General features: G+C 39.8%; 1 protein-coding gene across 9 annotated transcripts in view; it reads left to right on the forward strand.

The window, feature by feature from the left end:
* Positions 1 to 14,456, forward strand: part of LOC147032371 (homeobox protein Hox-D3a-like) — a 196,996-nt gene that overhangs the window by 155,868 nt on the left and 26,672 nt on the right. For 6 of the 9 annotated variants that reach the window (XM_085869938.1, XM_085869941.1, XM_085869936.1 and 3 more), the window contains 2 exons: positions 3,786 to 3,981; positions 12,419 to 12,478. The gene's annotated coding sequence lies outside the window, so the exon portion shown is untranslated. Of the gene's footprint in view, positions 1 to 3,785; positions 3,982 to 10,018; positions 10,432 to 12,418; positions 12,479 to 14,068; positions 14,207 to 14,456 lie in introns of those variants that run through there. The other 3 variants (XM_085869943.1, XM_085869939.1, XM_085869946.1) reach the window with 3 other exon arrangements.

The following is a 14,456-nucleotide window of genomic DNA, read 5'->3' on the forward strand; positions in this document are numbered from 1 at the left end:
GACAGTTTCTGGCGGAGAGGAACACACCAACTCTGGAGAAACCCCCGTATTCACCAGACTTGGCCCCTTGTGATTTTTTTCCTATTCCCCAAGCTCAAGGGGTGATCAAGGGGACCCGATTTCCTGATGTGGAGGCCATCAAAAGGGCCGTGACGACAGAGCTCTGGAAGATTCCAGAAGAAGCCTTCCGGGGGTGCATCGAGGAATGGAAGAAGAGGATGGACAAGTGTGTGAGACTGGAGGGAAACTATTTTGAAGAGGACAAGCTGTGATTTCAATATATTTTTTAGAATAAAATTTCTGTGAAGTCGGTCCCGTTACTTTTTATACAAACCTCGTATGAATGAAAGACCCATATCTTACAACTACCCAAACTGTCCCCTTTACTATCAGGCTGTGGCTTCCGCTCTTTTCTGCTAAAAAAATCTCTTCCACACTTACTTTCTTTATTCCGTTCATTCCATCTTAAACACATCTATCAAACTCTTTATAATCCTCTCATTTTAATATCTCAAGTATGGAAGCCACTTTCTTCCTCCGATGTGGCGACCGAAACTGCACATCATATTCTAGTTGAGGCCTCACTAAATTCCTGTGCAGTGTTTACATTACTATGGATATATAATTTATTCCTCTGTGAATAAAACCCAAAACTAATGCAATATTGATCAGAAATTGAACCCAGACCTCCCAAGTAGCAAAATAAATGATAGCACTAAATTATCAGTGCGAAATAGGGGGATAAACCCAAGATCCCACGGTCTCTTTCATGAAAATTTGGTGAGCTATCATCGACAAACTGAACAAATTGCAAATTCCTGCCATTTTCAGTCGAGTAGTCTGAGATCGAGTGGTTATCTGTCCAAGATTGCCTTTCGCTGTGCAACATTTCTCGACTTATGAGTGCTCCAAAACTGTCAATAGTATATTATTATTATTATTATTATTAAATTTGTATTATTATTACTTCCACCACCAAAGGTGGATGGAGGTTATGTTTTCATCCGTTTGTCTGTCTGTCTGTGTTCAGGATATCTCAAAAAAGTTGCGGATGGATTCAGATGAAATTTGGTGGACAGGTTCAGTGCATGACAAGGAAGAATTGATTTGATTTTGCTGAAGATCAGAATCCCAAAACAAGGATGAAAAATTTTTTGTAAGCGATTTTGAAATATAGCATGATACTATATTTCAAACAGTTGTGGACAGATCATGACAAAACTTGGTGGATGAGTTGGTTCAGTGACAAGAACAAATCAATTCCATTCTGTTTCAGGTGTGGATCCAGATCTGGCCTATCAGTGGGATACAAAACGTAAACTGTTCAGCCTGGCGGAGGTATTTGCTCTACCGAGTGCTGTTCTAGTTATTAATAGTGTTAGCCTTCATTATTAGTATTATATTAGTCTTCATTCGTTTTAACAAAAGTTTAATCAAGCTCCACAAAAAGGCGATATATTCATTTTTGTGCCAGGAAAATTATACACACAAGATATAGTGTATAAATTGTAACCAGAAGTCGAATTAGTGCATGACCAAATAAAGACAGGTTTGGAACATATGAAAACAAAGCAAGTTTGCTTGAACATGTTTCTGCAAAATGACTTAATCTCCCAAATCCACATTCTTTATGCTGTGATTAATGTTAAGATTATCTTTGTTAACGTCACTTAATATCCTGAACCAGCTGACAGATATACAGCTGTTTTATATATATATATATATATATATATATATATATATATATATATATATATATATATATATATATATATATATATATATATATATACAACCTTTCCCAATGCTTATACAATACACTTCACCTTAGTTCGATTGAGTATAACAGGGTAAGCTTTGAACATGATGGCTTGGACCTGAAGGCCACAGTTATTGCCGGCAAAGAGGTTATTTCGAAGTAGTATGAGATGCTGCATTGCATTCAGATTTAAAGGGCGTTGCAGAACGATGCTATCTCTTGCCATCATATTCTCAAATAAATAAGCATCAATCGCTCATCTATCTGCTCCATGTTTGGAAAGTCTTCTCAAATAATGTACATTCACAAACTGTTTGTCAGAGCGTTGCAAACTATGCTGTAAGCACTCACTGTAAGTGAGTGGACTGAGGCAGATAAGATCACTTATTACGTAGTATGGCGTCTAATATGTCCTCCACCCGAACCCTCCATACCACAAAACAACGTTGTGGAGACACTGCACCACCGGCTTTGGTGCACCATTACACTGATGGAGGGATCAAACAGGAGGGTGCAGAGGTAGCGTATTTACCTTTAAGCAGTTTCTCAACTCGACGAAAAGTTATCACATTGGTGCTGTGCAGGTGAGGTGTGTTCTGCGTGGGATAAAGGTAAGGCAGATAAGGCCTGTTAAGCCGGCTTCCCATCTGCTGGCATAATATGGTGAATGTTAAAGGACCCACAATGTATTTTGTGAAATGTAAGCGAGTTATCACCAGCACCCTGGCCCAATTCAAAGTTTCTGCCATGTTCAGTCGAATGTCAGACCTGGCCGGCCAGTTTGTGAAAGCCTTTTTTGAAAAGCTTCCCCCGTCTGACCCAACAAGAATGTGAGGATATTTGGTTGTAAGACGTAAACATACGATGACGGAGGGCTCTGTGTTTAACAACAGGACAACGCAGTTTGCCACACCGAGGTTTCTGTTCGGATTCAGTCTGAGGGCAACGACGTTGCAAAACTTCAATGGCCAACTCAGAACCCCAACGTAAGTTAGATTAAACCACTCCGGAGCAGCTTGGCACTGTGACCGAGGGTGAGAGTCAACAGGGCATGTGTAATACACCAATAATGTTGCACTTTCTTTTAGAATAGAAATCCTGCAATATTGCACCATCTACAATATTAACCAGAACATTGTTCAATGTAATACTGATGGGGTTGGAGTTCTGCTTGTTACCAAAGACAGATCAGTTAAACATTAGAAATCGAATAAATGGTTATGAATTAATAACGACCCTCTTCTACATCCTTGCAGTCTCAATATACTTTGGGTAATATAGTGTATCATGTGGAGGTAAAGATAAATGTAATATGGCAGAGAGAACAGAATGTCACCGAGTCAATATCCCTCTTTATAATATTTTATTGTTTCTTTATACAAGTGAAGTTTGAGAAAATGGCAATACGATTCATAATGCTTGTGTGGCATTCCAACTCAATTTGCTAACTTGATGCGATGGGTGCTTCAGAAGATTCTCATCATCATCATCATCATCATCATCATCATCTGCTTTCATTTGGTCTTCATAATTTTACTTCCAGCATGGTTCAGACACAGCTTTCAATCCAAGGCATCCATCCCTTGCCTTGTCTGAACGTTAGACAAGATTAAGCATCGTACGAGCTGGTTGGGCGATCGTGTGCAGAGGTGCTTGTAATAGAGCCGAAGAGAATAGCCCGCTCTTATAATTAGTCCACGAAGGGAGCCCTGAGACAAGGACGTTTCTGCACTTTGCAGGGGTTTGGGATTTAATTAGAGGCTTTTTAGGTACCCTCGGTCCCACTCCCATGTATGCATGAGACTTGAGGGTGTCATGAAAGTCGCAGCCGCACAGTGGTAAATTTGGGGTCATCATCGATAGTTTGGGCAGATAAGGGAAAGATATGCATATATTTCTATGTGTGTATATCGAGGAAGAGGATGATGAGGAATAAATGCAGAAAACGAAAGAGGAGTGCGTGAGTGCTCACTCAACCGGACATGTCCATTCCTCACTGTGTCCTCCCCTCCTCCCGTATATACAGCAGGTGATCGAATGTTTATGCTGAACAGGTCGAGCTTCCAGCATTGAATCCCCCACCCAGGGTTTCACCCAGTGCGCTATCTCGGCGCTCATTAATCGCGATCTCACGTCTGCCAGCGTCGATTCTCCATGGACTTTCCTGCAACAAACTCCTGCACGAAATCCACCGAGGACTTTACCAGGAGAAAGAAATGCAGGTACGCAAAATAACATCACACTGATTAATATAATGAACTGTACAAATAACAAGGTGATTTCGAAAGTAGACTAGAACAAATTCGATGAGGCGAAGAGAAATAGAAACAAGGTGAAGTCTGCTACCTCTTCGCGAAGAGATTCCCCCAATGAGTGTAAAATGAGGCAACTGTATTACAGGTCGAATAATAACACGAACAACAACACCGACCGTAATTCTATGAAGTACGATCGATTTTCTATTTCTTTTGCAACTTATCTATCTATACCTTGAGAGATGTCTGTCTGTCTGCATGTATGTATGGATCTATGTATGGATGTATGTATGTATGGATGTATGTATGTATGTCACCATGTTTCGCAGTGAAGGACAAACTGATCTTCGTCAAACTTTCAGAGGTTCATCAGTGATTTCTCGGGAGTGTTTTTGGCAAAAATAAATTTGAAAACTTTCAAAAAAGAAAGTTGGATTTTTTTTTTGTAATTGCTCTATAATGGCCTGAGCCTTTACAGCAATCTAGAAGGAAATATTAAATGGGTGAGAGGATTGGGATTTTGGATGGGTGGGATGGGCGAGAGGATGGGGATTTTGGTGGAATGGGCGAGAGGATGGGGATTTTGGTGGAATGGGCGAGAGGATGGGGATTTTGGACGGGTGGGATGGGTGAGAGGATTGGGATTTTGGTGGAATGGGCGAGAGGATGGGGATTTTGGAGGAGTGGGATGGGTGAGAAGATGGGGATTTTGGAGGGGTGGGATGGGTGATAGGATGGGGATTTTGGAGGGGTGGGATGGGTGATAGGATGGGGATTTTTAAGGGGTGCAATTCGGATGAGAAGGTGGAGGTGGTGGTTGGAAAATTGCATTTCCATGGAGAAATCTGTGCTGTTTTCCTGTGATCCATGCTTCGTTATATCCATGCTGGACACGACATGGGACAGTGTTGAGGCCAGTATGCACAGTCTGAAACAATTAACCCACAGAGGGAAGAAACAAATGTTTTGAGGAGGGCATATGCATTCCGCTGGGTGCACGATGGAAATTCAGCTGCAAATAACAATGTGAGCAAATTTGCTCCTGGGATATGGAAAGGCACTACAAGGAAACACCAAAAGGCTTGTGTTTGCATTTCTTGCCGTGGATAGTTAATTAATAACCCCGTGTGAACAAAAGAGGTGAATTTATCTTCGACATGCTGCTCACGAGCTGGCGCTTTTGCTGCTGGGACTGTAAGTGCGTGTTGCGTGACCTATATAGTGAAGCCGAATGGCTTCCTGCACTTCCTAGCCCTTTGGACAGAAGTCCTGCACATGGGGAGTCATATATAAAAAGGACATCACACGGTCCACGTTGCGGCTCTCACACTTCAATGACATCACAATGACGAAGGTCCATGTCCCAACACACATATATATATAAAGCAACGTTCACACCTTATCCAAACAAAACCCACTTGGAAATACCTCTTATCTATCTTCTCATCTAAACCGGGTTTTTGATGCATCCAAACCAGGTACTGCATATAATATGTATATCCCTCTTTATAGTATATAATATGTAAATTATATGTACAAGTTTATGCAGACCATTATTCCATGTCATCTGCTAAGTTGATACATACGTTGAAATTATTTGATGGAATTATTATTATTATTATTTTAATTTCACACTCACCTCTAAGTTGTCCAACCTGGGTTCGAACTCCGACCCATCGAAAACTGTCATCCTGATGTTTCACAAGCTGGGTGATTCACCAGTGTGTGTGTGCGGTCCCTCTGATGGACATTAAATTGGGTGTTCCGTCTCTTGCGGCATTACATCGTGGACGTTAAAGATCCCACAGTGTCCTTCGTGTAGAGTATGTGAGCTATCACCAGCACCCTGTAAAAATTACTTCCTGCCCAAACTACTTTGTCGAACATCAGGTTTGGCCAGTCGGTTCATGAAAGACTCAGGCCAAGCTTCCCTCGGCTAACCTCACAAGAACTTGGGAATAGTTGTGGCCATTAAGGAAGAAAAAGAAAAAGAAAAAGAAAAAGAAGAAGAAGAAGAAGAAGAAGAAGAAGAAGAAGAAGAAGAAGAAGAAGAAGAAGAAGAAGAAGAAGAAGAAGAAGAAGAAGAAGAAGAAGAAGAAGAAGAAGAAGAAGAAGAAGAAGAAGAAGAAGAAGAAGAAGAAGAAGAAGAAGAAGAAGAAGAAGAAGAAGAAGAAGAAGAAGAAGAAGAAGAAGAAGAAGAAGAAGAAGAAGAAGAAGAAGAAGAAGAGGAGGAAGAAGAAGAAGAAGAAGAAGAAGAAGAAGAAGAAGAAGAAGAAGAAGAAGAAGAAGAAGAGGATAATTATTCCTTATTTAAGGTTTATTTTAAGATATCCTTCTGAGCGTGAGTTTGTTCAGTCTTCTATGACCAGATCCTGGAGGACTGATACATTATCTCCAAGGTGTACATTGTCAGGGGTAGAAGCTCTATATTATACTCTTATTGTTTGATAATAAAAAAAGACGCACGATACAGTGTAATTTGTATTATCCAGATAACGTTCATGGCAAATGTGGCAACATGTGGGGATGAAAACACGGGTGTTTCAGACACTGATCTATGTTTAATCTATTAACGACATTTTCAACTTTTTAAATGAAAAATCAGCCACCGATGTTTTACTTCTTTACCTCATACTTTTATACCACAAACTTACTAATGAAACACAGGTGACGTATATATGTATCTGCCTGGTGTTGGCTTAATGGTTCGAGTGGTGGGCTTGGGATCCGAGGATCTGAGGATCTGAGTTCAAATCCCACTTGGCTGTTTAATTAATACCAGGTGGGGTGGACTGTCTGTCATCCTTCTGAGGTGGGCAAAATGAGTGCCAACTTGCTGGTATACTGTGCCAGAGTGGTGAGCCGTCCAGGATTGTGTCCAATAGCCAAGGAGACTGCTTAGGCAGCACCAATGCTCTGCATAGAGTATGGTCACGATGGATGGATGGATGGATATATATATATATATATATATATATATATATATATATATATATATATATATATATATGAAAAGGGGCTTCCAACCAAAAGTGAAAACTCGATCGACTCCGCTAATTTTAGCAAAAAAGTAAGAGTAGACCCGGTCTCAGGGCAACGTTTCGCTGGTTTCACAGCCGGCTTCATCAGGCACAATAGACCCCGGGCCTCAGCACATGTCCGGTTTATATTTCCATATGATCACTCATTTCCAATCATGTGTTGGTGCTCAAGGTCAAATGGAGGAGTACTTTTTAAAATTTAAATGGCAAAAGCAAAAGCATTCGTCTAATCACATTATTGGAGGGGTGCTCTGCTCTTTTTTGTTTATATTTACACGTGATCTGGTGTTGTATGTGTGTGGGTGAGCAAGTGTGAGCTTGTTGTTGTTTTTGTGTCTGTGCTTCCGGGGCATGAACATGGCTGGTTTCATGTCTGGGTTGGGCATGATGAGGCGTTGGTTGTGCGAGTGTTGAGGTTGTCATTGGGTGTTGTGCACATGTGGATGTGGTGTTTAGGATTGGGTGTTTGTTGCTCACCTTATCCAGCCGTTCACACCATCTAGTTTTCACCATTTGGATTAGAGGTGTGTATTGTGTGGCTATGTCTACCATCTCCCCAGTTAGGTCACCCTCCCGGCTCTTCACGTGCCATACTTCCAAAATCAACCTGTGTCGTTTGTTAGATGTGTCTCGGACGGGTCCCATCAAAGTCAAATTTATGGCCAGATTGCAGACAATGACGTGCTATGGCTGACTGGGTCGTTTTTCCAAGCCTAATTGCTCCAACATGTTCATCGAGTCGTTGTTTCAAATTGTGGTGAGTTTTTGAAACAACAACTAGATGAATATGAGAGAGAAATTCGGCTTGGAAAAATGACCCAGTCAGCCATAGCACATCATTGTCTGAAATCTGGCCATAAATTTGACTTTGTGGGACCCGTGTCCGAGACACATCTAACAAACGACACAGGTTGATTTTGGAAGTATGGCACGTGAAGAGCCGGGAGGGTGACCTAACTGGGGAGATGGTAGACATAGCCACACAATACACACCTCTAATCCAAATGGTGAAAACTAGATGGTGTGAACGGCTGGATAAGGTGAGCAACAAACATTCAATCCCAAACATCCAAAACTCGCACAACCAACGCCTCATCATGCCCAACCCGGACAGGAAACCAGCCATGTTCATGCCCCGGAAGCACAAAAACAAAAACAACAAGCGCACACACATGCTCACCCACACACATACAACACCAAATCACGTTTCAATAAAAACAAAAAAGAGTAGAGCACCCCTTCAATGATCAACGTGATAGGACGTTTGCTTTTGCTTTTGCAAAATTAAATTTAAAAACAGCACTCCTCCATTTGACCTCGAGCACCAGCACGTGACCGGAAATGAGCGGTCATATCGAAATAAAAACCGGACACGTGCTGAGGCCCGGGGTCTATTGTGCCTGATGAAGCCGGCGAAACCTGTGTATGTTACCTTTGGTTGGAAGCGCCTTCTTCTTTAAAAATGTGTAATCCCAACTGCCCCAATCTTATACATACATATTATATATATATATATATATATATATATATATATATATATATATAAATATATAAATACATATATATGTATATAAATACCTAAATATATATATATATATATATATATATATATATATATATATATCTATAATATATATGTATTAGCCATACACACACTATATATATATATATATATATATATATATATATATATATATATATATATATATATATATATATATATATATATATATACATTTACTGTAATTGCCATTTTTTCCACTGATCATTGTGTTGCGAGGTTCCCTGTTATATACAGAGAGTTTTGCCCTCATGAGGGACATAAGGAGATTGGTGTAAATCTTGGTCATTTGAAGGAGTGCCAGAGCACTGCCCCTGCCAATTAATAGCGCCGTGCTCAGAGAACATGGGCAGAACACATTTCTTCATCGTATGGACTCAGAATGTGGACCATGGGCCACCCGTCGTTAAACACTTGGCCCCCTAACTAGGTTTTCATTCTAATTCCATCCCGGTTAATAATTCACGGTTTGCGCGCTTAGCAGCGTTGCTATCGTAACGGGTGCTGTATATCGGCATTGCTGCCTCGTTTCTGTCGAAGCGTTACCATCGAGTAAAGTCGTTCAATTCGCTCCCCTTGACTGGACTTGGCTCTAAATCCCTCATCAAATATTGAGAGCGATCAAAACTCGACAAGCACTTTCACAATACGATACACGCACATTGCGTGTGTGGGGCACTAACCCAACACACGCCAAAGGTTCATATATATCATGTTCCTTTCCAGCTTCTCCAGCAGATTCAAACACCAACTGAGGGGGAGGAAGGGGGAAGAAGGGTGGAGTTACTGCTCTTAAACGGAGCACCAAATTGACCCATGAAAAGCCACAATATATATGACTGTGTGCATATATATATATATATATATATATATATATATATATATATATATATATATATATATATATATATATACACACCTTTCATTATGAGTGTGTGTGTATGCATTTGTTTGATTTTGATGTGCTATTCTCTTTACAGATCGTTGACGCTGCCAAAGCAGTTTATTGGCAAGGGTTATTACTGGGTCATTTGCTATTGCCTTCCCAGCATTGTTTGTCCATGCTCTATCCTATTAAATGCTGATCATCAAGTGAGGAAGCAGGAAGTACTATTCTTAAAGACTTTGGTATGACTCAGCCAAGGTTCGAACCATCGACGAACCACACTCAGAACAGACACTCCGCTCTAGTCATTCCGCCACCAAGTTTGGATATATATATATATATATATATATATATATATATATATATATATATATATATATATATATATATATATATATATATATATATATATATATATACACATATACATACACACACACACACACACACACACACACACACACACACACACACACACACACACACACACACACACACACACACAACTATACATAAACATAAATATACATGCATAGACATGCACACACTCATATAATCCACAGTTTATTGTACATCTTTCAGCGCAGGTGAATGTAGACTATATTACGAGTACCCCAAAAAAGGAGAGAGATGTTAATAAAGGCAATGGCTTTTTATTATGTTTTTTTTATATGGAATTAGAACGGACCAATTGTCGAGCAAAGCACATGAGCATGAAGCCCCCCACACACGCTCTGGCGGAGCAGCTGAACGAGGGAGTGTGCTGGAGATAAAAAAAAATATATAAAGAGCGCAGGAGCTAGAGGCGTTGCTCACATCCCTCCCTTCGACTCTCTACACATTTATCACCGTAACTGACGCGGTTACTGGCGAGCCGCACCTCACGCAACCCTGTATACCGCGCCGTCCGAGATGGATGTCCGAAAGAGGTATTTACGTTTTCACTGAATGTTCATTAGGGCGGTGAGTTATAGCTCTATACTCGACGCGCTTCCTACACTAGACACCTCGCATCATCACATTTGCTCTGCGATATCTCTCAATGATAACCATTTACCATCAGATCTGTTCAAGTTTCGCACTATAAGTTTTAACGTGCCGTGTAAGATATCTTCAATTTGTTTCTGCCCCTTCCTGACCCAAATATTAGACTTTTATATACAAGTAACTCCACAATAGATTTATGCTTTTCTGACCTGGTGGAATAATCTAATAGAAAATATGTTAGTACTTTCAGAAGAACTCGGGATGTTTCTTTCAAATTTATGGATATGCATTGCAGATCCACCCAACGTCGCTTTATTTGGTGAGGGTGTCATTTTTTACGTCTTCGCCATTGCTTTCAAGATAAACAATACTTTATTAACCAATCAAGAGGAAAACGATACAATTCCAATGCATCCTGTTAGACATTGAATCGTGATAGCTTTGGGAATACTATACACACACACACACACACACACACACACACACACACACACACACACACACACACACACACACACACACACACACACACACACACATCAGATGAAGGACTATGTCCAATGGGGATGAGCGGAGTGTTTATCACACTCCACATATTTCGATATATATATATACATTAAAAAAAAAAATATATATATATATATATATATATATATATATATATATATATATATATATATATATATATATATATATAGATAGATAGATAGATATATGTGTGACCTCTTTCGGGCATTCATTGAACCATTATTTAGCCGCTCGAATCAAATGTTCCACGACCTTCTCAGAGGGAGAATGTGTGGAAAATACTTTGCAGCCAACGGTAATGGTTGAAATGGGCTCTCAATGTTGCCATTGTCATTTGGGTTGCAAGCTCAGGGCATAGAGCCTAACGCGAGCATCCAGAGTGACAATGTTAAATGACATCCGTTTCCGAAAAATGCGTTCTCTGGAAGGCGATCGGAGGTCGTGCGGGTTGTGCTCCAAGCTTTCGGCCATGGCGGGCCCGCGGGGCCTTTTCCAACAAACCTCTTTGCTGATGAGTCTTGCAGCAACGGGCAATTAATAATTCACTTGACTATCCGTTGGCCATTGAAGATCGACAAATACGCATGTAGAGAAGAAGGCTCTAGAAAATATGGGAATAAAGAATAAAAGAGAGATAGGTTGAAAGAATAAAGAAGTTCAAAAGAAACAGAAAAGCTTGCTATTGAAACAGTTATAAAAGGAAGGACAAAAGGACCCCCCCCCTCCCCACACACACATACATACACACACACCCCAAAAAAGGAAACGTATAGTTAAAAGCTCGAAGGAAGAGATAACAAGAGAGGAAGAGAAGATAAATACAAAAAAAGAGACAGACAGAGACACATCAAGAAAGGGACAAGGAAACAAAGGTTTCAAAGTGATGCGCATATCGATATTAGAGTTATGATGTTGGTAAAGTACTCACTTGAAAGCATCACCAAATACTGGAGAGGCAAGTGATGTCAATGGCCTATATTATGATAACATGGCAGTGAATCATGACACGCACCTTACTATTTTTACCTTGGATCACAAATTCAATGTGCAATCTTAAATGTGGCTCAAATGGAAAATAAATCTTCCGTGGGAATTTTAGTGACTTCAAAAGGAAACGTCTTCCTCTTGAGTTGTGCCATTGTTTGGGCACTAATCTAGTTTGTGAAAACACATCGTATACAATGATGCAGCCCAGAAGCTGCAGGCTGTAATGGGAAAAAGTCGTTACTAATTCATTAGTGGCCGCTCGCAGCGCTGTGTATACGAGCATGTCGTCTCAGAGTCAGCCTTTACAAAGGAAATCTACATAAAACGTGCCGCTCTCCTTGATATCATTCTTTAGTTTGCCTTTACATTTGCGTCCATTGCCTTGTCTTAAAGTTGTCAAACTTTGGATTTCAGGTGCTTGCAAGGAACATAACATTGCATTGAGGTCCTCACTACGAGGTGGCGTTCCCCATGGTAAGCTTCATGTCCTACAACTCTCATCTGTCTTATCTCCTTTCAACATGTGTGATTATATTCCGACACCTGCTAAATTTTCTCTTATCTTTGTTATTTTAGCCACATAGTGGCACAAAAGATACGAGTACAAATATTAATTTATAAACATAATATATTTGCTGTGTCAAACAACTCAATAAACACCAATTTAACGGTGTGTGTGTGTGTGTGTGTGTGTGTGTGTGTGTGTGTGTGTGTGTGTGTGTGTGTGTGTGTGTGTGTGTGTGTGTGTGTGTGTGTGTGTGTGTGTGTGTGTGTGTATATATGTAATTATATGTATATATATATATACATACATATATATATATATATATATATATATATATATATATCTACATATATATTCACATATATACATATATAGATATATACATATTGATACATATATAAATATATATATGTTTATACATATATAAATATATATATATATATATGTTTATACATATACATATATATATATATATATATATATATATATATATATATATATATATGTTTATACATATACATATATATACATATATATATATACATATACATATATATACATATATATATATACATATACATATATATATATATATATATATATATATATATATATATATGTACATACCTATAAATAAACAGGAATAAATTCCCACGTGAAGTTAATGTGAAAAATCCTGACTCGACCCAAGACTCAAACCCAAGGACCTCATCGCCAATGTGGCGACAGCCCACTGAGCTATTGAATCTTTTGGATAACCTCAAGAGTTTCTCACACAAACACTGCAAGTCAAATATATGTGTGTGTGTGTATATATATATATATATATATATATATATATATATATATATATATATATATATATATATATATATATATATATATGCACACATACACACACACACACAATAAAAGTTAAGGAAAAACACGGTGATGTCATTTTTGGAGTTTTATCAAATACTTTAGTGTGCCGCTGATGAAATGACACAAAATCGATGTAATGGCTATTACATTTCAACAAAAATCCGGAAACTTCGTACGATGCATCTCATGACGACTGGTCCTACCATGTTTGATCTATCAAGCAAACTCACCAGCAAAGCTCACCAGAGGGTCATGCTCTTGGGAAATGGCCCCTCTTGCCTCAGCGCTTGGGTCAGCACTCGTGGTGGACAGAAGCCTTGTATATATATAGTGCATTTAAGGTACCTTCCTTGTTGTGACACCTCAAGGCTCTCACATCCCGCGATCTGTCGGCACCCTTCTTTGAGATAACACCAAGAAACGCGCAGAGGTTATCGGCAACACGAGCTTGTTAACATCCCCAGGATTTGAATCCTGTCTCGCTTCAGACACCAGTAAAGACCTATTCAATACAAAGGGTCATTCGAGCTTTGCGTTCTCTGGAAACAAAACAAAAAAGTGACAAAGTTCACTTTGCAAACTTTTATCCTTTCTGTTCGTGGGGGCGCCTTCGCTCTGAGGAACTTGTCGACTAAGCCACCCACTCGGTGCAGCCTTGCGGGACAGAGGAAGAACGTTCCTGCTCTAATGTTCGACCCTGTTTGGCATCATGGCTCACTTTGAAACTCTTCCCTCCTTCCGCTTTGAGAGAATGCCTGGTTTGCACTCGAGCCGAAGGGCCGTATTTCTGGGAAGCTTTGGCCCATATATGGGCCTCCCTGTAAGGAGAGAAGGTGAGGGGCCGGGCCGTGCGCCACGCGAAGACGCTCGGTGCGGCCGAGCGGTTGTAAATATTTTCATGCGACCATTAACCTCGAACAGGCACGCTGCGGCCATTAGATGTTCGTAAAAGTCTCCGCGCTCAAAGTTATGGCTTTTTTTCCCCCTTCTTTCTTATTCATGCCTGTACACGTGTATCGCCATATCCTTGGTTTATAAGCAAACATGACATCGTTATTCCTTTACTTTATTTATCGTCGAGGA

This window comes from Eptatretus burgeri, chromosome 2 (assembly GCF_056783735.1).
Source record: "Eptatretus burgeri isolate ZD-2024b chromosome 2, Ebu_testis_v1, whole genome shotgun sequence".
In the NCBI taxonomy this organism is placed as follows: Eukaryota; Metazoa; Chordata; class Myxini; order Myxiniformes; family Myxinidae; genus Eptatretus; species Eptatretus burgeri.